Raw genomic sequence first — 23,284 nt, forward strand, 5'->3', positions numbered from 1 at the left:
TTTGACACTCTTTAGATATTGCACTCAGGGTAATCAAGAAGAGAGGTTTAACATGCTGTACCATGCAGCACTTAGTCTTCTCTATATAGCATCAACAGATTGTCAAGTCACTTATGAAAATATGAATTTTAGGTGAATTTCCTACTGATGACTTGGTGGTCTCTTCACCTCAGAATGGATGCATAACATTCAGTTGCTAAACTGGTAGATTTGTGGTTGCATTGAGCATGTTGAGACCATTTGTTTGATCGTCAGATGAAGCCACAGCAGTCGGATTCTCCATTCCCTTCCTTTCTTGGGAGTATAAGGTAAGTTGATGTTACATACCACATAAGGCTAAAATACTTCTGCAGTTATAGCTTTAAATTATGGTGGGCATATACATCTAGTGTAGGTTTGTTTGTTTTGTTTTGTTTTTTTGTCGTTTTGTTTTTGTAATTTACACTAATTTTAATTCTGTTTTCTGATGATTCAATTACTTAAAAACTAAAATAATCAGTTGAAGACTACATATTTTCACTATATTAGTGATGTTCTCAGGAAAACGTCTTGGGGTCTTGAGCACCTGGAGGCATGCATATGAAACTTCATAGTGAGTGTTTTAGAGTTGTTGTCTTCCTGCCCCCCTAAAAACAAACAAAAAAATGGTAATTGGTAGTATGATGGAGGTAGGGGCAGCTTGTCCTGTGGTACATCAGCACTGATGCATTTTGAACCATGGACCATGTTTATTATCTTTATTTCTGCAATGCTAAATTTGATCACTGAAAGCCCCAAATTCAATGTAGCCTAATTTATAGATTAATTAGACTGGATAAAATCCCTGGAATGTGGCTAATTGTGCTCAATTAGGTGCCCACAAGTTAATTTGGGAAATTTGTCGTTTGCTGCTGTAGCTGTTTTGACAATTTAATAAATTTTTTTCAAATCTGTTTGATTTCTGTTTTGACTTGTACCTTTTTCATGCCACCTAAGCAAAATGAATGCGAATTTTTAAGTTTGTCGTGTCTCACGTGGAAGTCTTGTCATTTACTCCAGTGTAGAAACAAGAGCTGCTTGAATTTAAGTGGTCACAACTGAATGCCGCGAAATTGGGGGTGAGGTGCATGCCAAGGAAAAAATGTTATGAATACAAGAAATTTGTTCCTAGAAGACGTGTCAGACGTTGAGCAAATTAGTTAATCCGCTGTCTTGTCACACGAGGGCAGCCTTGTTAACTAAAAATGAAACGTATTGAGAGGAAATAATTTAGTTTTTTTTTTCTCCCTCAGAGTTTACAGCTGCATGATCTTGATTTATTCTCGTGTAAGAGATTTTGTAAGACTTGCTCTATAAAATTCGCATTGAACGTATAATTATAAAAACTTGGAGTAGGTTCCTTAAAAACGTGGGTCGTGTAGGTTTTTTTTTCCATCTTGCACCGTTCGAGATGCATCAGAAATCTTGTCCAAATTCCGTGACGGACAGAACGAGCTCACTTGTGCTGAAAGTGGGACTACGTTTCTCTGGTAATAATCCGGCGAAGCTTTAATGCGATTTTCAATTTTTTTCAGCCACATGCGGAAGGAGACACGTTTTCTTTGCTGTCACAATTCCACACCACCTCACGCGTCTCTCATACTTATTTACTTTTCGCTATACTGCCTTTGATCTTAAATTGATATGTGGGTTGAGCATAATTCCAGGCCGCTCGTTATTGGTTTTTTGCGTACGTTCGTCGAAGAAGTGGTCACGATTCGGGATTTCCCGAATTTCTTATGCTGCTTTTTGTCGTTGACAGTCGAGTTAACGCCTCAAGAGCATAACACATTACATCTTCAAAGGACCAAAGATTTGTATCTCACGAATATGGAAAGATTTCGTGATCTGCAGTCGTATACAACATCATAAGTGTATACCCAGGTTTAATCCGTTAACCTGGCTGACACTCCTGAAAAACAGCCGCTCTGGTTCGTGTAAATCCAGCATCGCGTCTCTCAAACCTATCGCCAGTTGAATTCAAGTATGAAAGGCAAGCAGAATTATGTGTAATAATATTCAACTTTGAACTGTATGGAGACTACCTGCCATGTATACACTACGCAGACTGAATAATCTAGCGCAATCTACCCTTTATTAAAAATAAAGGATGCAAACATTTGTTGAGGTGTTTTCTGATATTTTGAACATGACATAATTTGTTTAGTTTAATAGCTAAATGCTGTATTTAGTTTAACGGTGCATAATTTAATTTGTAATTGTAATGCATAATATAATTTCATTTAATTAATGACACTGAAATTCTTGATAATGATTACTCGTAATATAATTTTTGTATAACTCGGACAGGGAAACTGTTTTTTCTCCTGTTGAATATCTTGACTTTTTAAAGTGAATATTACTGGTAGAATGAGATTGCACTATTAACCAATGACTGACTCGTTTTAACTAGCATGACTTACTTGTAAGGATAATGTGCATGTATGTTTGAATGCCAGGCACTGTATGTTGAGCTCGAGATCTGTGTCCGTACCGTTGTAAGAGTTGTTTAGAGCCGCAAGTCCTGAATACTGTTAACATAACATAACGAATAGGCCTGTGTGTTTTCCTACCAGTGCACATTTTGCAAAGTATGTGGATCTTGAGTGGATGCAGTGTTTGTGGTTTTTATATTTTTGAAAGTGTGATCTAGTGAAAACGGAATAGGATTAAGTGAGCGACTGAGGGAATGACGCATGCACGGATCCCCGTTCGTTATGAGCACATGTATTTAAGTGCGACGAATTGAGCGGGTATAAAGAGGGCATAGGCTAAAAGTGCGGGTGGAAAGTGTTTTAGTCGGCGCGAACAGACACGGGAAAATAGTGTGGCAGCGTAGTAGGTTCCGTCCTGCATGAAAGGAGAGCGGTGGGAAAGGTAAAAACATTAAGTGGGTAAGCGCAATTTCGGTAAATATGGAATATGATGTGGTTTAAATATGTTGCGTTTTAATGTTGATTTTGTTCTTAATTTATGATGCGGGATAATCTGTTTTGTATTTTATGTGCAGGGGGCTGAGTCACGTTTTTGATTCCCTCTACGTTTGGTCCCGATACGTTCGTTCTTGCTATGAGTGTTTTCTTTGATTCTGAGTTCTGTAATGTAGGGTTTTATTAGTTGTGGTGTGGAAATTTGAGTTATCACAAACTGTATTGAGGAAATGATTTTTGCACGTGTGATGGTAACCACGTTAAATGTTAGTGAAACCCTTTTCTGCCTAAACCCAGAACCAGATTTTCCACTCAGTGTGTTGTTTTATGTTTTTAAAATTGTATTAAACTTGTCTGTCCTGGTACTGGTGGTGGTGCATTTTAAAGAAGGCCTAAGGTGGTACCTTTTACAAAAGTATGCATTGGTGAATGTCCTATATATGTACTGTTAAGATCCTCTAAGAGTGTCCATTTGTAATTTGTATAGCATTCACAGCCTCTGTTGTAAAACAGGCTCTTCTTGCTCACAAAGTTTATTGCATACTACTCATCCAGCTTTGTGGTATGCCATGATTTAAACCATCCAAAATGTCAGTATTGACAGGTATTTTGGATCTGGTCCAGTTTTCTTTCTTTCCATTTAGATGGCAAAAAATATGTAATTATGGGTCATTTGCATGAACTTTGTGCTGTACTTTGCTTACTGTTTAAACTAAGGGATATTAACTTATTTGTATTTGAAGGAATGCTGTCAGCAAATAGTGACAAGTGTAATGTGGATAGAATTGTGGTATGTAAAAGTTTTGTTGTGGTGCATTTGATTAGGTTGTTTTAGGGTTCTAAGATGAGTCTTGTGGGCTGACAAGTGTATATAACAATTAAGGCATATGGTTTTAATCACTGTGATGGAGCAACCCTGTGCAATGACAGTGTTTGCATTTGGAGTATATGTTTGGCATGTCATGCTGTTTCTAGCCACCCAATGTTTGTGCGAGAACTCTATAGGACATCAGATGGTTAGCTGTTAGAGGATGTAAAAACAGTTGACCATTCAGTTCTCACCTGTTTGCATCCTCTTTTGTTGAGTTGGGACACAAAGAACATTGAGCTTTAGAGGAAGTGATGGTGTGGCTTCCTGAACACTTGCCCAACTTGTTCATGACATCCAGCTCTTTGATCATTCCACAGCAAGGTGTCTAATGCTTTCTTCTATAATGTTTGCTTTATGTCCAAAATGGCTTTTATGGATATGGTTGTCTCAAGAAATAAAACAATGAAAATATAATTTACTGGATCAGTAAGTCTAAGTGTAATTACTTTAAATTTGTCTTTATAGTCCAATGGCTCTTGCATGGAAAACACTAAAAATGCTTGACCACTCTAGGTCTCGTGTAAAATGACTCCACACTTTATGCTTGGATATGTGTGTTTTTTAAAAATGGAGCAGAAGCTTTTACTATACACCCAATGACCTGTTAAGAGTTGTTTTAACTTTGTGTGTAAACTTATTTTCTGCCCTTTACTGTTGAGTACCTGACTATACAATTCATGTCTTATAACCAAAGCAATTCCGATCTCAAATCTGTCTTTTAGATGTGAAGTTCATAATTAAATTAAAATTCCAGTATTTTTCAATCTGCCCTTAGTCTTTCCTTAGCAGTGTGTTTTCAATCCAAATGTTTTTCATTCTTTTCAAAGTGCAGGTACATGTCTGAAATGTGGTAATTGGCAGAAATGGTTCATGGGTTCAGACGAGGTTCAAGTTTGGTTTATTTGTCACGTACGTAGTCATACACGGTATAATTCATAGTGAAATGGTTTTGTGAGTGCTTTGTCCAGACTGAGGAAAGAAACGGGTGCATAAGGAAATATATAATAGAAAAAATATATAACAATGAATGTACAATATGTGTATATATGTACACAATGTGTATATATGGATGTATGTGTATGTACACAATGTACAATTCCAGTTTACAGATTTACAGTCACGTGGTGGTCCCCACAGTTTCAGTTGTCCTGATTCAGGGCCCAAATGGCCTGTGGCAAGAAGCTCCTCTTCAATCTCTCTGTCTTGGTCTTCAGGGAGCGAAAGCGCTTCCCTGACCTCAACAGAGAGAAGAGCCTATTGCTGGGATGGGTGGGGTCCTTCACAATCCTCCTGGCCTTGGTCTGGCACCGCTTGTAATAGATAATCTGCAGGTCAGGAAATTCCATATGAGTGATGCGCTCTGCTGAATGCATATAACATGTCTGGGACGAATACTAACTGGAATTTCACACCGATACTCCTTAGCTAGTTACAGTTAGCCTATACAGACTACACGCGCTGTAGGTACACATAGTTATGTAGATTATCCAGCCCTAGAAATGCATTAACTACTAGCCAGCTCAATTCGTTGAATTTAAAACTTCAGAATGCTGAAGCCACCAAAGAGCCGGTCGTTGTTTAGTTCTTTCTTTAGTTCTGTTCAGTTTCAAGTAATTTTAATATAATTTAAAATGAACAACCAATACAACTGTATTAAACAACCCAGATAGTTGGTAATCTATTCCTGTTCCTACATGCGTCGAACGTTCGGTCTAAAATAAGGGTGTCGATGCAACGTAGTGGTCAGCATTTATGCCTTCCAGATGTTAAAGGCGAGCACACTCCCGTAACGATTCAGGACAGTAGGAGCGGTGTGCCAATAGACCAGCGCGGACAGCGCGCGCGCAGTCTTGACCGCGAGCAGGGAATGAGGGTAGTGGAGAACTGCCGGGTTTCGAGGTAGAGAAGACGTTTCAGCTGTCGAACAGCAAAACTGAAACCTCGGCACAAGAACAAATTCATGGTCAAGGTATGGACAATTTATTTTCAGCTGCTTTAAAAGGTTACTTTTGTGAAGACGCCTTGGCAATTTAAAATCGTTGAGATTTAATGATGCATCTTCCTTGGCTAACACTATATTTTATGATGGAGCGTTAGCTGGTGTTGGCGTGTGTTAACGTAACCTAACTACATTCCGCCCTTAGCCTAGTTTGATGGTTTCGGGAGTGTTCTGAGCTTATATACATTTCGACAGCTAGCTAGCTAACGGAAAATGTTTCTTTAGCAAATGCTGGGTAGCTCTCCATGTTTTGATTGGGATATGCCGAATCAAAGACTAGAATATGTTACCAGTAGCAAGCAGGCAACCAGTCAGCAGCTAACTTAGCTAATGCTAGCTAAACGTTAGGAGAAAGATGACCACGTTTAACTGAGAATCATCATCAAAATCACAGCCGTGTGTTTGGATGGTGATGGCTCCGACTATCGTAATGATTCGGCGCTTCAGATCCAACTAACGGTGCGACTGGAAAGAATTTGCCAGCAGGCTGTCGTGTTCATTCGACGCCCTCACCATGTGTAAATGCATCGCTCTTCACGGAAATATCAAAGGCCGTGCCGCTGACAGCTGAGTCCTCTACAGAATCTAGGCTGTAGCTACCCGTATTTCCAGATAGCTAGACTATACAATTTCATAATTACTGATTTAATCTCAACATATTTTGTTAAACCGTTACTACAACAGGAAGACGCGATTTCTTGTAGCGGATGGAGACAACTATTAGAAGTTTTTGTGTTTTGTTTTGTTTTTTTCCAGTCTCAGTAAAATATGGCTGGCATTATTCTCTGGACCAAACTTTACAGGAAAATATGTAGTTTATCCAAGTTGAGGCATCACAGAATAAAAGTCTTAAATATAAAAACATTAGGTCTTTAATCTTATAAAGGGGGATGGGGCAAAAACAAACGAGTTATAGAAAATGTCAACACGTTTATGTATTTTTTTTCCTCATATTTTATCTCGACTTAAAACTAGCTAGCGTTAGTGTTCTTACTGCTGCCATGCTAGTTTTCATGATCATTAAAATGACTTTTACTATTAAATTGACTTTAATATTTTAATTTTGCAGATGTTGGATTACGCTTTGTACTTTTTTGATAGCAGAGACGGCTAGTAACTACGACTGTTGGAATTATTTGTTCTGTTCTTAGTTTGGCCAAATTAATGCAATATCTTAGTATTTAAAAGAGCATATAAATAACTCTATATTAGGTTGTAAAGGCGCGCTTTTTCCTGATTCGTTCGTTACGCACTAGCTGAAGTTGCCTTGCTTCTTTCCCTGGCGCTAGGATTGATACTGCAAGAGACAGACAGGGCCATATCCAAAACATACGAGAGAAAAGGTTCCAGTGTTCAGCTTATGGGCTTCTAATGCAAGTCGGCAAGAGAAGTGGGCTCTAATGTCTAAAGGTAGGAGTGAAGAAAAGATTCAGTGTTTGTAGTATGATCTTAATTTAGGCAAGATGAGGACAGCATGAAGTTTTACCATATGGTAATGTTACTCATTTACTGTGTATATACACACACAGAGTTGAACTCTGTATGACAATGTAGGCTGTTTTCTTGTGATTGAAATCAGAAGTGCCCTTTGCATCTCATAGCTGGTATGCCTTGCACTCTAAGGGGTTGTGTGTGTGTGGTTATGTATTTTTGTGCTTGTATGTTTGTCTACCCGTGTGTGTGTGTGTGTGTGTGTGTGTGTGTGTGTGTGTGTTTCAGTCTGTGATATCTGGTCCTGATTTTAATCCTAGCCCTAAACCTCCACTGAGGCCTGTACTAAGTCTTATTTTATTGCCACTTGTCATAACAAACATCTGTAAGTTTCTATCTTCTAAGGTTCCAGCCTTGTGGTTCTGTTCTGCTCTTTTTATCAAAGGCAGAATTGCAGAAAACTGAACACAAAAAAGCCATTGTGTTACCCTTACTCACAACACCCTTGCACACTTCAGTGAACTTTCCTACTCTTCTGAAGCTTTGAGTATATCTCTGAAGCTAAAACAACAAAAAAAATTGTTTGTTTCTTGAAGCTGGAGCTAAAAAGCAGTTTAATTTGTTTGCTTGGAGTTTTTTTTTTTTATTGTTTTTTCAAACATTTGCTGTATTTGTTGTTTTCCCTTTGAAATAATAGAAAACTGTTTCATCTCTCTATTTCTCTGGACTGGGATATGATTAATGTGACTTACTTCTGCATCTATTTATACCCTGAGCCTAATTAGATCAAACCGTGCTTTACCACTATCCTATTCCCATGCCATTACTGCTCTGTACTAATAACCATCTAAAAATGAAGCCTGCATCAATGTCCTACAGTAATGGTTAAAGCACTGGTAGTGTGAATGTACAATGTCTTGAAATACACAGAACAAGCCTGGTGAAGCTATGAAGATGGTTTTCTGATTCAGGGTAGGAACAAATAGGCATGATGGGCATGAAAGATCAAAAACAAATATATTTGTTTATGAAAGGTGTTTATGGTACTGTCATTCAGCCAGAAAGTGCAGTTTGTGTGTAACCAGTGTGTGTCATCTCGGCGCAATGTGAATTCGTGTGCACCTGGCAGCCATCCCTCACATGAGGAGACAGAAATCACACACTCAGCAGTGTCGTGCCTATAACAAGACCTAGGAGGGGATATCCCTCTCTTGTATGGATATTCAGGAATACTAATAACGCGAATGTACCCATACTGAGCTCTTTAGAGATCAGTTATGCAGTGAGGCTTTCCAGTTTTGGATGCTGCAAGAGATGTGCTTCCTTTGCCTGAAGTAGTGATTGCATTTACAGATTTGCATTACCTGTAGATAGATAGCGGTTCTGTAGGTCCTAGAGTTTGCACTGTCCTGGAATCAGCCCAGGGTAGCATTGATTACTGGACATAATGTCCAGTAATTCTTTGTTGTTGTTTTTTTAAGGAAATGCAGGGACTAGAGGAGTGTGTGTGTGTGTGTGTGTGTGTGTGTGTGTGTGTGTGTGTGTGTGTGTGTGTGTGTGTGTGTGTGTGTGTGTGTGTGTGTGTGTGTGTTTTCTTATCTCAACGCAGATTGTGTGGAATAGGAGCCTTTTTCTAAAGCTGACATGAGATCTGAGGTCATTGCTATGGTACATTACAGATAACATTTAAGCTACAGGATCATAAGGTGCAGTCACAAAATGAGAAAAGGAACTAGGCTTTTGGTTCTAATCTCACAGGCCTTGTATGCTCCATTTGTTCAGATTGGTTTTGAAGGTTGTGGGGGTTTTTTGTTTGGTTTTTTTGATTGTGCAGTAGAGTTGGTTTGGTGTTGAAACAGATGTTCACACGTGAAACTTTCAAAAAAATTAAAACTTTCAAAAATTCATCCCACTAGTGTGCTGTCTTATACTGAGACTGTTATCACTAGCACAGTGCTAAAAGTAATTGCTGAGGCTTTTTTTTTTTCACAGATGCACATGTACCAGCAAAGTTACACAGAGCAAGTAGGCTGCAATGTATTCATTCCCAGTACAGGCCTTGTACAGACTGTGCAAGGTTGTGAAGCCAAACACAGGACACCATGGTATCTCTACCTCAATCTCTCTCACACACACTGCTAATACTGTGTGCATGCTCTTCATGGGGAAACTGTTACATGTCCTAGGGATGCACATGTCTGTTACGTGCTTCAGATGCATATGGCACTGATGTGGTGACCTTTTTTCACATGTTGTTCTACACACACAAACAGGTGAGGCTGTGTGAATTGATTTTTGGTTGTTGTGGTGCTGTGTGTGTGTGTGCGTGTGTGTGTGTGTGTGTGTGTGTGTGTGTGGAGTTTGCTGAATTTATCCCTCGTTATCAGACTGTTGTTTGGTCTAACTCTCAAGGGCAGGCAGTAGGACCAAAGGCTGCCAATGTTTCTAAACTAAAACTGTAAATCTATTGCTTTTACAAAGCATTTTTATTCTTACCTTAAATAGCTTCCAAAAGGGACACAAATTTCAGTTTTCAAACAATAGTTACAATTCACTGAATGATGGAGTTTTGAGTTCCTGAACTCTAAAGTAAATTAACAGAAGCAAAAGTGTAGGAAACAATACAACAAGGATATGATTACTGTAATGCCAATGTAATATGTGAGCATTATGAGACATCAATACTGGTGATAGTTAATGCCTACAGAGTACTGTGAGTTGCAATAGCCAGCAATGCATTCATTGATGGCAGTCTTTCTCAGCCCAAGGAGTTGCTACATAGCCATGATGTAGGGCAAATTGATAACACGCAGACACACAAACGGGTTTTTTTCTCCCTGGAACCTGCTTAGACCTGAGGCTGGGGTGCAGTTGCTGAATGAACAGAGCAAAAGAACACTTATTCAAGTCAATTCTACATTAACACAACTTTTAACAATTGAAAACCTAAGCAATTCTACTTTATTGAAAGTTTAACAAGGACAGCAGTATACAAAGAATTAAAATTGATCTTTTTTGTTGTTGTTGTTGGCTGAATTCTTCATTATTACTGCTGAAACAGAAAATGTAAAAAAGAATTGTAACCCCGGTAGCCAGCAGCAAATAGCTTTTATCAGTATACAAGTTTACAGTATACAAGATTTTCCTTTCAGTCTTTTTTTGGACTATAATTTTAACCATTAGCCTATACTGCCATTGGTAAATATACATATTGGTGGCACTGAACTAAGATACTTCAGTTTTAAATTTATTCTGCCTGTTTCAACATCATCACCTTAATATAACAGTAACATTTGATTCACTGACTGGAACATATGATGGAAGCATCCAGTAAATACCATACACAGTATCACATGACAGGCTCATGATCAGCTACAAATATAATTATTTTTGGTTTCAGTGCTCATGAACAGATATAGAATTATTAATTCATCAATTTATTTATGTATTTTTCCTTTGTGTCAGCCCTAAGGATGAATGAAGCAGGCTTTGGGGCTACGTTGTAGGGACCTGCACCCTGGACTTTGGTTTGAAGGGGAAATGCGAGAGGATGGAAAAAAACTGCCGTTTGCACTCCTTTTTGATTAATTTTATTACAATCTCATGCAACATGTATCTATTTTTTTAAATATTTCAATTATAACTTCAAATGAATTCTTCAAATCACAAGAGGGGAGAAAATGTTAACCTTTGCTTTGAATAGCAAAAATAAGGGGAGATCCCCTAAACTGTGGAGTATTTGGTTCTGTGCGTGTAGCCAAATGTAGTTCAGATTCAGACCTCAACACCTCCATTCTACCCCTATCTCCTTAGGTGAAATCGACTATTCCCCCGATTTTTTTTTTTTTTGATTTTTTTTTTTTTTTTTTCCCCTTTACAATTTTAACATTCCCCACATCAACACACAAGGAGAAAGCTCAGATGGAATTCCTCTGAAAGCATTGAGACAGAGGGCCTGATGACAATTCAATGGTTAACTCTTTTTCAGATTTAGTAACAGCTGTGGTTAAATGAGGGTAGGTACATTTTAAGGCATGATATTGAACAGCCAGTTGTAGATGAATCACACAGCGTACATCTCAGCAGAGGATTAGCCCATAACATTTCTTAAATGTGAACTCTTCCTGTTGCCAAGGAAAGCAGAGATTGCTGCAAGAAAATGGCTGATTATGTTAAGAGGGGAAGTTTAAATATCACTGTTAAAGTTGTCAGTTAATATATCAATATATATTAGAATCACTAGCTACAGTGTGTATTTCATATGGTCTTTGGCCAGGCTGTCCTTGCATAATAATTGCACTGCAGCCATAATTATTTCACCGTAAGTTATAGCTGCATTTCCAGAGAAGAATCTGGATTAGGTTTCCACTGTGAGGGAATGAGGTAACAGTTGTGACACTATTTTCTTTAATCTGTAATCTTAAAAATTATGCTGTGTTCAGATTGTTATAGATCTTACCACTATGTAGTTGCACTTGAACAACTGACATATGCACAAGTGTGATGTTTGCTGAGGACCCACTGAACAAGTTAGGTGAGGAACAAGAGTTTGCTCAGCAATGGAGCCCCACAAAAGGTGGTCCACTGTCTTGAGACATAGTCCAAGGTTGGAGCAGTCTAAGATTAAAGTTGACTAAGTAGTAAATCCTGGTATGTGAAACAAGCTTTTCTTTTAGAGATCAGTTAACAACATGCCTAAAACCACAAGAACCAAAACACTCACTCCATAAAATCAACCAGCATGCTAGATCTGTGGTAAGTCGTGTTGGTTTTTCACTAATGGTTTAAGCACCATCAAAAATAAATACACTTATGGCTTTGCACACTCATAACCATTAAGTGCATTTGAATTCATTATTTTTAAAAATTGCAACCTTTCAAGCTAATGGTCATCCAAATAAAAATGTAAAAGCCCACTCAATCAAAACACAAACAAACCAAGCTATCATGTAAATGTATTTTTAAAAGTAAGCTTTTTTTCTTCTGGATTCTGTTTTTTAACCATTGAGTATCATAAAACGGTGAGTCAAAGTATGTTCTGTTCAGTGGTTAAATTGTGCTGAAACATGTTTCAGTATTGGTTAAAGCCATGCACCCCTCCCCTTTTCAGCCTTTCACATTCACTTCCCATTCAGGCTATTTTAATATATCTCTCTGTTAAAGTTACTTTTCCCAGCTTGAATCGGGTATTCACTTGTCTTCTCAATTTACTATTGTTTCTCAATATTTTTGTCTGAATCACCAAACAATATGAGAAGTGAGCAAAAGCTGGAGTGAGAAACAAGACCATGCTTCCAATGCATTAAAGCATTGATTGTCTTACCATGCACACACATACCTGTACTTGAAAGTAAAACTGCCAGATTCAAATTCACTTCAAGCTGCACAATACTCACTTGCTCACTCACACACACATGCTGGACCAAACCCATTTCCTGTGTGATGTCCTGTCCAGTGTAGATGATTTCCTGGATTCTGGCTGGAGGATGTTTTCCCTTTGTTTGCCACTGGTAGTCACAGTCTGTTAAGTTGTAAAACACCCAGTTTCTCCAGCTCAACACAACTGTCTACCAGTTCACCTCTTTACATTAGTAAATGTCATAAACCTTATCTCAGTATACAGACACTTCGTTCAGTTCTTATGACACTTGTCAAGAATGATGCAGTGCACTGCTATGTGACCCACACCTGAAGTTTATTTGATTTATTAAATGCTTGTGGACTTTTGGTATAGAGACCATGTGTCCATGTCATTAATAGAATGGAACATTTTATCTGCCAGCTGTCTCTCACTCTCTCTACCCCTTTCCTCCCTCGCGCTCCTGCTTTCTCACTCCCCTATACATGTATGTATGGATGGAAATAAGATTTTTTTTGTACTGTTACTACTAAGTTACAGTGCACTTTTATTTGTAGAGAACATTATGATAACTGACAGTTTGCATTCCATAGATTCGAGATGGCTCCTAAGATGTTGGACCCAGGGCTTTTGTTCCCAGCAATTCCTTCAAAACCCATATTTGCAATCAGAAGTTAGTCTAAATATTCTTGTCTCCAGTTTCTCAGACCCAAATTAATCATAAACCTAGACTAAAAATAATTACCAATGATTCATTATTGTCACTCATAATTTAGTCCACACCTAGGTAAACTGGTTTTACTCTCTGGAATCAAGCTGCCTGAGACCTGGCAAATGATTTGATTATTAAAATTGAAAATGCAGCTTTAGTCTAAAGAAAACAAGGTGGAGTGCTGTACAAGTTGTAGTGAGAAATAAAAAAAAAAAAGAAAATATGGATGAACTCAAGATTTGGAGAGAGAGTCTCCCTCCTTGGGCCTAAATTTGACCAAGTTATCCTAATTCCAATGCTCACACACTACACATTATTTTTCCCCAGCTCTCTTAGAAGAATGTGGTCCTTGCTACCCATATCTTCCCAACCAATTCGTGCTCCACAGTTTCTTTTTATTTCTTGTTTTTGTACAAAGTAGTGCAGAAAAAAACAATGTAGCCAGTGGTTTACACTCCATTTTGAGGTACAGTTCTTGTAATTTCATGAGAGCAATATTTGCAAATCAGGTGCTCTTCATGGGGGAATTTCCTCAGTTGAACGAATGCCTTGAAACATTTGAATCAATTGCTCTAATCTGATTCGAAGTTTCGAAAGCCAGGTTTCACATGTCTCCTGACTTCATTCAGACTAGCGATAATCAGAAAGATGGGGAAACTGGTACAGTGGAGGCTTAAAAACAAAGGTTGTGATGACCAAAGAATCTCACGCTCACGATTTCCCAGATAATATAATATTGACAAAAATAAGATTAAGTTTTAAAGCTTTAATTTACAGCTAGTAAAGCTGCAAAATGTAAGATTTGCTTGTTACAATTTACGTTACTTCCCTTGAATCGGAGTAGTGTTGCACCAACAGGCACTTGTGGTCTCGTCTGCTTGCACTTGCAGTGCTCTCCTTCCGAACCTGTAGGAGTATAAATAGTGAGAGGTCGAATGAGGAGCAGGTGTCTCCTATCAGAAGACAGGTGATTGCAAGCGGGGCAGGTAAGTGGTAAGGTCCTATCTGGAGTGGGCATGTCTCTTCCGGTAGGAGACCGGCCTATTGTGACAGAATTCCTATTCCCTCTCCTCCGGGAATCTAGCAGGGTCTGCACTCTGTACGCCAGGCCCCCTTCTGTCTTCAGAGGTGGGGGTGGGTCACCTGAGGGACCCTACTCCTCAGCGAGGGGACCCTCTCTCACAGGCTTTCACGGACACGTGAAAGGCCCGGGATGCTTGTGGAGTCTCCACATTTCCGATCCACTTTCTTTTTGTAGGCAGTGATCACCTTACATAGTCCCTGGTGCATCTCCTCCCAGGTTCGCTCACACTCCTTGCCCCATTTCTCCACTGCTGGCTGGTCTGATGCAGAGGTGTTCCCTGCCATTGGAACCCTAGAACGGACTCAAAAGGGGTGAGACCAGTTCCAGTGTGCCGCAGAGAATTCTGTGTGTACTCCGCCCATGGGAGGTATGTGCTCCACGTCTCGTTCCTCGTTACCTAGTTTCTGGTTGACTCGCTCTACTTGCCCATTGGCCTGAGGGTGGTAGCCGGAAGTTAGGCTGACCGTGATATTGAGCTTACCCAGCAGTTCCTTCCACACCCGCGACTTGAACTGAGGGCCTCGGTCCGAAACAATGTCCTCAGGTAGACCAAACTGCCTGAAGACTGTTCCGCCAAGTGTCGGCTGTCTCCAACGTGGTGGGCAGGGCTGCTAAAGGGATAAATCGAACAATTTTTGAGAATGTGCTCAGGATAACGGTGTTGCCTTCCGCAGCAGGTAAGTCCGTAACAAAGTCCAGAGCCAGTTGGGACCATGGTCGGAGGGATGTAGGCAGGGGTAAAGGCTTACCTGCAGGCAAAGTCCATTCAAGAAGCCACGTACCTTACTACGTCTTTATTCATCACAGCCCACCAACATCTGTGCGGTGCGAGTAGCGCCAGGGTGTCCCATCCCCACTGATGTATGCGCCCACGTGATGTGTGAACCCCGATGATTGGGTGGGCACGGTGGATGGGGCTTGGCTGCCTTTATCTGTCGGTCCAGCTCCCACTCCAGAGATGCTAGAAAGCATGAGGTGGAGAGAACAGATTCCAAACTTGTCGACAGGGCCTCTGCAACCGTGTTGCCGGGAGAGCTCTGGAGAAGGGGGTCTTGAGCTCCTCGAAGGCTTTCTCCACCTCGGAGGTCCATTTGAGCCTTCAGGCTGGTCCCCAGAGTTGATCGGTGAGGGGTCTCGCTAGCGAACTGAAGGACTTGATGCACCTCTGATAAAAGTTAGCGAAGCTTAGAAGACACTGTAATGCCTTCCGTGTGGACAGTCTCGGCCAAGCCATTACTGCCTCCACTTTGCCTGGTTGCATGCATACACTTCCCTCTTGGATGACATAACCCAGAAAGTCAACCTCCTTACAGTGGAACTCACTTTTCTGCCTTGCAGTACAAGTGGATCTGTGGTAGGGTTCGGAGCATGGCCTGCACGTCGCGCACATGTTGGTTCCAGGAAGAGAAATGGATCAAAATGTCAATATAAGCGACAATGGATCTTCCCAAGAACTCCCTTAGAACCTTGTTAATGTAGGCCTGGAATATAGACGGAGCCGTGGCCAGACTGTACGGTAAGACCAGGTACTCATAATGGCCAGTGGCAGTGCTGAAAACTATCTTCCGCTCGTCTCCCTCTTTTACCCGGATTCGATTGTAGGCACTACGCAGGTCTAGCTTGGTGAAGTACCTGGCTCCTCTCGGCTGTTCAGTTGCTGTTGGAACCAGGGGGAGGGGATGCGGGTACTGCACTAGCAGCTTGTTTAGCCCCCGTTAGTCCACACGTGGTCTTAGACCCCCATCCTTCACAAAGAAGAACCCGACTGATGCCAGAGAGGTAGAGGGGCAGATGTACCTTTGTTCCAGTGCCTCCCAGATGTATTGGTCCATTGTCTGTTCTTCCTCTTGGGAGAGGGGATAGATTCTGCACCTGGGAGGTACTGCCCCCTCCTTGAGGGTAATAGCGCAGTCCCAGTCCCGATGGGGTGGAAACTGAGTGGCCTTCCTGGGACTAAAGACCTGCCCCAAGTCCTCGTACTCCTGGGGAATCGGGACCTGCTTATCTGCTCCAGGGCTCTCTATCAAGGTCGTCTTGAGCAGCACAACCTTGTTTGGGAAGCACCTTTGGCTGCATGAGTGCGCCAAAAGCATGAAATTTTCATTCAGAAGTCAGAGCTATTGGGACGGATTTGGTAGGAGTATTTGAGAACGTCAGACATCTTTACACATTAATGTAACACAACGTGGCTCTCATTTACGGGGCTACTAACTTGGAAGGTTTCATTTCTCAGACATATGCGTTATAAAGTCCCATTTAAAAATACAATTTGGTGAATTTTTGAATTCAGCAAGATTGCTGACATTTGTTTCAGAAGTAACATTGTTATTAAGCCAGCTGCTAAGGGTGGAGAAAAGATATTTACAAGATGGAAGCAATCAAGCAGCTTTCTGATACTAGTTTTTAAAGCACAACAGCTCTGGCATCACTTCACACTTACAGCCTACCATCCAATCCACTATTAATCATGCCATTTCAGCAGAACACCTCCCTGGTTGTGCACGAAATCTTAATATAGATAATCCTCGCTGTATCCTGGACACCCTATTGCATCTGCTTATTACTGCCCAACAGAAATAATATCCCAATTTCTGGATGATATTTTTCAAACAATTGTCCAGTGTGTTAAGAGTCTAACACATTCTACAATTAATTGAGTAAATGATACCTGCCAGCTCCTTGCTTTTTTCTATAGACATTAAAAGTTTGTACACAGTCATCCCTAAGGAAGATTGTTTGAGAGCTTTAAAACATATTTTCTTTATGCAAGACCTGCGAGAAATCCTCCCACAGAGATTCTTATAAGAATATTGGTACTTTTGTTAACTCTGAACTGCTTCACCTTTTACTCCAAGGAGTTGGTATGTGTACTAAAATGGGACCATCCTATGCAAACCACTTTATTGGATTCATTGAGAAACATTTTTTGGATAATTTACGGGACCTGTACCCTTACAATTTCTGAGTTACATTGATGACATTTTAGGTATTGCAACATGCACATTAGAAGACTTCCAACTGTTCATTTTTTTATTCTGCAAGTTCCACCCGGCTCTTGAATATACGTGGGGTATAGCCCATCCTTGCCTTTTTGGATGGTTCAGTGAAGTTTGTCAATTTATGTTTAAATACCACCATCTCTTATAAACTTACAGGCTCTATTTGCAGTACAGTTCTTACATCCCAAGGGTTCTAAACACTCTTATCCCTTACTCAAAGCTACTTAGACTTTTCCTCCAGAAAAGCATGCAAATGTCTGCAAATGTCTTTTGAATATCTTCAAAACTGGGTTTCCTGAGAGTCATAGATGATGCCTTTTCTTATGTTCTACATGTTCAGAGAGTGGATGCACTAACCTATAAACAATCTACTGTTAAGACTACAAGAATTTCCTTGGTGCTCACTTATCATCCTACAAATAAAATGGTGACTGATGATAAACACTTCAGAATCCTCCAAAATCCACAATGCAGAGACCACATCCCTTTTTAAGGATTCTCCACTAATCTCTCGCAGACAAGACAAAAATGTCAAAGATAAATGATCATTCAAATAGTGGCTGTGGTATTGTAGCCTCCAACCGCTCCAGATGTGCTACATGTAAATATATTAACACAACCAATCCTTTTTTGCCAGTTATTTTATTTTGGCTATCACACATTCCTCCTCATGCAATACTTCGGGAGTTGTAACCAACTTTACATTGTAGACACCAAGAGAAGACTTGCTGATTGGTTTGCTGAACACCCCCTCAGACCATCAGAATTGAGGATTTGTCCTTTTCAGTGGCAAGGCATTTTTATATTAATGCACACTGCATTAATGACATCTTTTTGCATTGCCAGTTGTTGCTATGGCAGCAGTGAAATTGGGGATACTCAAAGAAAAAGAACTCCTCTGTACTCCTGGAACTTTAGAACCCCATGGAATGAATGTTATGATCTATTTTTTCATATGTAAACTGGCTCCTCCTACTACTAATTCATAAGCACTTTGCTTGCACAGCTGAAAAACTTCTGTCCGAAAAGTTTTGTTTCTCTGGAAACTGTGTACTTTACTACAATTCTGAATGATTTTTTTTTTTTTTTCATTCAGAATTGAAATTGGGAGCTTGAGAGTCCTGTGCAGTATCTTAGTTGTTCCCAGGACTACACTCTTCTGGACTGAGATTCCGGGGATCTGTTGGAGCCATTTTCCCAGTTTGAGGGTCACAGCCCCTAGTGCCCCGATTACCATAGGAACCACAGGGTACACCCTCCGCATCTTTTTAATTTTTTTTAGCACTTCCTTCAGCCCAGGTTCTCAGGTTTTTCTTGTTCCTATCACTCAGGATTGCCACATCTATCACTATGGCCCTCTTCTGCTGTTTATCCACCACTACTATCTCCAGTTGGTTAGCCATTACCATCTTGTCTGTCTGTATCTGAAAGTCCCATGGGATCTTAGCACAGTCATTTTCCACCACAATTGGGGGTTCATCTCACTTGGACCTTGGAGCGTCCAGCTCATAGTCAACACAGATGTTCTGTACACTATACCAGCCACTTGGTTATGGAGTTCCATGTACACCTGCCTACTAGTATCTTGCATCCCGCTCTTATGTGCTGGATTGTCTCAGGGGTATCTTTGCACAGCCTGCGACTGGGGTTGTGCCTAGTGTGGTAGATCCCAGCCTCTTTTGATCTCATGTTTAGTGCTTGTTCCTATGCTGCCATGATTAGTGCCTCTGTGTTGTCTTTCAAGCTAGCCTTTTCAAGCCATTGCTGGATTTCTCCATATTGGCCACTTCAACTGGTACATACTATGCAAGGGTTTTTCCTGCCATGATGGTCCCTGCACCTCCACATTTCCATTCTCTTTTGGTTTCTGCTGTCTCAGTACTCACTAAGCACTTCTTCACTTGGGACCCTCATTCTGGTGTACTACAGCCAAATCTGGATCTTGATTGTTTCATCCTGTATAGTGGCTCTGACGCTCACTAATCCTCTGTCCCCTCTTTATACTTAGTGTACAATCTCAGAGTGCTGGATTTGGGATGAAACCCTCTATTCATTGTGAGGAGTTTCCTTGTCTTGAAGTGAGTGGCTTCGATCTCCTACTTAGGCCTGTTTATTATGCCAGCGGGGTATTTAATGACTGGCAGAGCATAGGAGTTGATGGCTCCGATCTTGTTTCTTCCATTCAGCAGACTTCTCAGGACCTCACTCTTTGTAGGTATTTGGCTGTGGCTGCTTTCTTTGTGGCCTCTTCATGATTCCCATTTGCCTGAGGGATTCCAGGGTACTTGTAGCTGCCTGCAACATCTGTTATATTACCTTCTGGTAGTGTGATCCCCTCTGTTCTAGCCAACTTCCTTTTCCTTGTAACCATACAACTACACTTCTCCAGTCCGAATGACATTCTGATATAATTTCTGTATATCCTGATGAGATGATATCCTGGAGGTTGATGGTTGATTCATTTCATAGCCAGTATCCGTAGTTATTCTTGGTGGTGATTTCACTGAGAGAGTCTGGGCCAGAGCAGAACAGAAGCAGGGACAGGGTATCTCCTTGGTAAATCCCATACTTGATGATGACTTGTACTATTGGCTTGAAGTTGGCCTCTAAGGTTGTCTTCCACATCCCTACTGAGTTCTTGATGAAGGCTCTTGGTGTCCTGTTGATGTTATACAGCCTCAAGCATTCCAGGATCCATGTGTGGAGCATTGAATCAAAGGCTTTCTTGTAATCAATCTATGCGGTGGAGAGGTTGGTCTGTCTGGTCTTAGTCTTGAGTGACTGTTTTATCCACCAGCAGCTGCTGCTTGGCTCCTCTGGTGTTCTTGCCAATGCCTTTCTGGGTCCCGCTCATGTATTGAGCCATGTGCTTACTTAGTTGCAATGATGCCTGACAGGAGCTTCCATGTAGTGAGGCAGGTTATCGGCCGGTATTTGGATGGAATTACCCCTTTATGGGGTCCTTCAGGATCGGTGTTTAGGTTGGGTTCCATTAATTAGAAGCGGGTTCATTTGTGCAGCCAGTCATTAATGGAGTGCAGATAGCTCCTTCAGCCAGTAGGAGTGGTCCATGTCAGGACCTAGAGCTGTCCAGCTCTTCATACTTGAGTCCCTTTCTTGCACATCTGCTAGCATGATGGTTACTGGATCCTGTTCAGGGAGGTTGTTGTGGTCAGCTCTTAGGTCTAACTATTTGGGCTTTTTTTGTATGATGCCTCCTTCTCCTATATGCCTTTCTAGTATAATTCAGTCTCTATATTTCGTGGGTGTGTTCTTATGCTATTACCCTGCCTCCGAGAGTGCACTTTGAATGGCTCATGGCATCTCAAGTATCACTGTTGCTGTGGCATATATCAGCTTGTTGGTTTCAGTGATGGTCACAGTAGGGACTGGCTGTATCACATCTTCCAGCAGCCTTTCAGGTACTTCGCTTGGTCTTGGTAGTCTGCTGTTGCTTGGTAGTCTGTCCAGTTTAGCTATGATTTTCAATCTCAGGTCAGCAGTTCTGATACTGAGCTCGGCGCCTGGAGTATGTATATACTAATATATATGTATGTTTATAAAGTATATGTATATATTTAATAAATATCTTTTTGTAAATGTTGAAAAAAGTTTATTTTAAATTATTATTTGTATTCACTAATGCTACTGTTGTCAACTATTTTGCAATTATTGTTGCCTTTTTTGTTGTTAATTTTCCTTGCTATAATGCTTTGGTAATATTGTTCTCTTAACAGCGTGCACACACATCCCTTTTCATTGGTTGTAGTTCAACACCACACCCACTACTCATCATAACATGGTCGCAACACTTCACCCTATCGGATTTGGACTGGCAGGTGCAGATATTTTAGCATGCTAGATTTTTTTTTTGGCACACAGCGAGACTCTCCGTTCATGTCTTTGGACAGATCACACAGTGATCGAGAGCTGGTAGAGAAGTAGGAACCTAGTCTACCTAGTGTTGAGTACTAAATAGAACAAGTCCTTCTTTTGAATTATTTCTTTATCATCATTGGGCAGTCTGAATGGTCACCTTGTATGATTCTTCCTGTAAATTGACAGTGAAATGTCTCATTTCAGTGTAGTGGGATGGAAATGCAGCATTTTTTTTGTCTATTCAGATCATTGTTAGCTAATATACAATGGGTTATTCATTTGCTCTTTCTATTTACTTGGTGTACGAAATATGTTGGGTAAATGGCATTAGTTTATTTGGCTTTTTTTTTTTGGTTTTTTTGGTAAAGATGGCAAAACAGAACCATACATGGTCATGCATCATTTGGCCAAATCAAGTACTGGCAATAGTTTTTCTGATTATGATCTGGACTGGGAATAAGATTTCAGTGTCACTTGGATGTTCCTGCTTCTACTTTAAATGTAATTACAAATATAATGTTAACTGTATTATTTACAACATTTCACCTATTCCTGGCTCTTCAAAAACTTCACTGACAAACCTGTTTTAACAGTGTAGCATAGAGCTAAGTTCCCTAGCATCAGGCTGTATCACCTAGTAACAAGCTAAACGGCTGGTGTAGTTTTTTGTAATATGTCTGACGCTTGCTAGCAGATGGAGCTCTGCTAGTGAGCAGAGCCTGGCGGCTCCCCATATGGATGTTATATGACAAGAATTCCAGTGAATTGAAGTGGATGTATGGCATGTTTCTTAGAACAGAAGCCATGATGCACTGCTTCACGTGGCAGATAGAGTTCCCTACTGTTGCTTAATGTAATTTGCTTACAGTGTGCCTGACATCTGTGCTGGCCATCAACACATCACTCACACACACACACACGTGCACACACACGCAGTTTGTGTCCTCTCTTCGCCTCTTGTATTCTGAGACACTAACGCACATGAGACTTAACAGTAGGTTTTTCTAGTTTGCTTGGCTGTATATGTAATGGAATTATTAAACACGTGTGTTTCAGGGTACTTTTGTTTGTATCCTAAACAAACTGGAGGAAAAATTATTTTTGTAAAGCAAAACTGTTGATTGGACCAAAATGAAAGCAATGATCTGTTCTTATTCAAATTTGCTTTGGTAGTAATATGCTTTTAAAAAGATATTTTAGTTTCCATTTAGAACAAGCATTATTGAACAAGTTACTGATTCACTGTTGAGGCACATCTGCATTTGCATGAAAAACCAAAAAGGTTATTACTCCTAAATTGATGCTGACAGATGCCACATAGCCTTTAAACCATAGGCTATGCTTTTGGGAACTGAAAACTAAAATATAAACAGATATATGTTGTTAAAATAAACTAAAGCAAAAAAAGAATTTCATAAAACATGCAGCTAAACTGAACTTCGGAGGAAGTTAAAAAGTAATGGTAATGAGAACATTACTGTTTGTGTCGTGTGTGTGTGTGAGAGAGAGAGAGAGAGAGAGAGAGAGAGAGAGAGAAACTGAGTGAGTGTGTATAGAGGTTGTACGTTGAGGGAGTGTTATCAGGTGGTATTATACTCGTTCTGGTAGTAAGCACTGAAGAATCTAGAGCTGTGTGCGCTTGCAAGTGAAGGTGTCTGTCTGTGTTTTGTCTGTTACATCGCTAACTCTTATAACTACATGCAGTCATCTTTAAAGAGCTCCACACATTTATTTAAACTAATGACAGTAGTACAAACACTTCCACAACAGCAGTGTCCTTTTAACTCCTCACTCATTTCCCCCATGCTTAGTTTTCTCTCTCTTTCTCCCCTAGTCATTTTAATGTACTCGGTGCATTGCAGCCTGTGACATCACAGTGTTGAATTTGTAAAGCTTGTGACGTGAGGAATGTGTGCGTGCATGTGTCTGAGACGAAGAAAGAGATGATTGAGTGACCCTGAGAATGTGTTTGTGTATTGTTTTAATGCTAAAATGTAATGCT

General features: G+C 40.4%; 1 protein-coding gene across 3 annotated transcripts in view; it reads left to right on the top strand.

The window, feature by feature from the left end:
- Positions 1-1,081: 1,081 nt before the first annotated feature.
- si:dkey-97m3.1 (fatty acyl-CoA reductase 1) overlaps positions 1,082-23,284 on the top strand; it is a 37,793-nt gene continuing 15,590 nt past the window's right edge. Inside the window, exons 1-2 of one of the 3 annotated variants that reach the window (XM_027008683.3) lie at positions 5,628-5,788; positions 7,108-7,228. The gene's annotated coding sequence lies outside the window, so the exon portion shown is untranslated. Of the gene's footprint in view, positions 2,913-5,627; positions 5,789-7,107; positions 7,229-23,284 lie in introns of those variants that run through there. The other 2 variants (XM_027008684.3, XM_027008682.3) reach the window with 2 other exon arrangements.

The sequence above is a fragment of the Electrophorus electricus genome, chromosome 4 (genome assembly GCF_041902795.1).
Source record: "Electrophorus electricus isolate QZ-2024a chromosome 4, ASM4190279v1, whole genome shotgun sequence".
Taxonomy (NCBI): Eukaryota; Metazoa; Chordata; class Actinopteri; order Gymnotiformes; family Gymnotidae; genus Electrophorus; species Electrophorus electricus.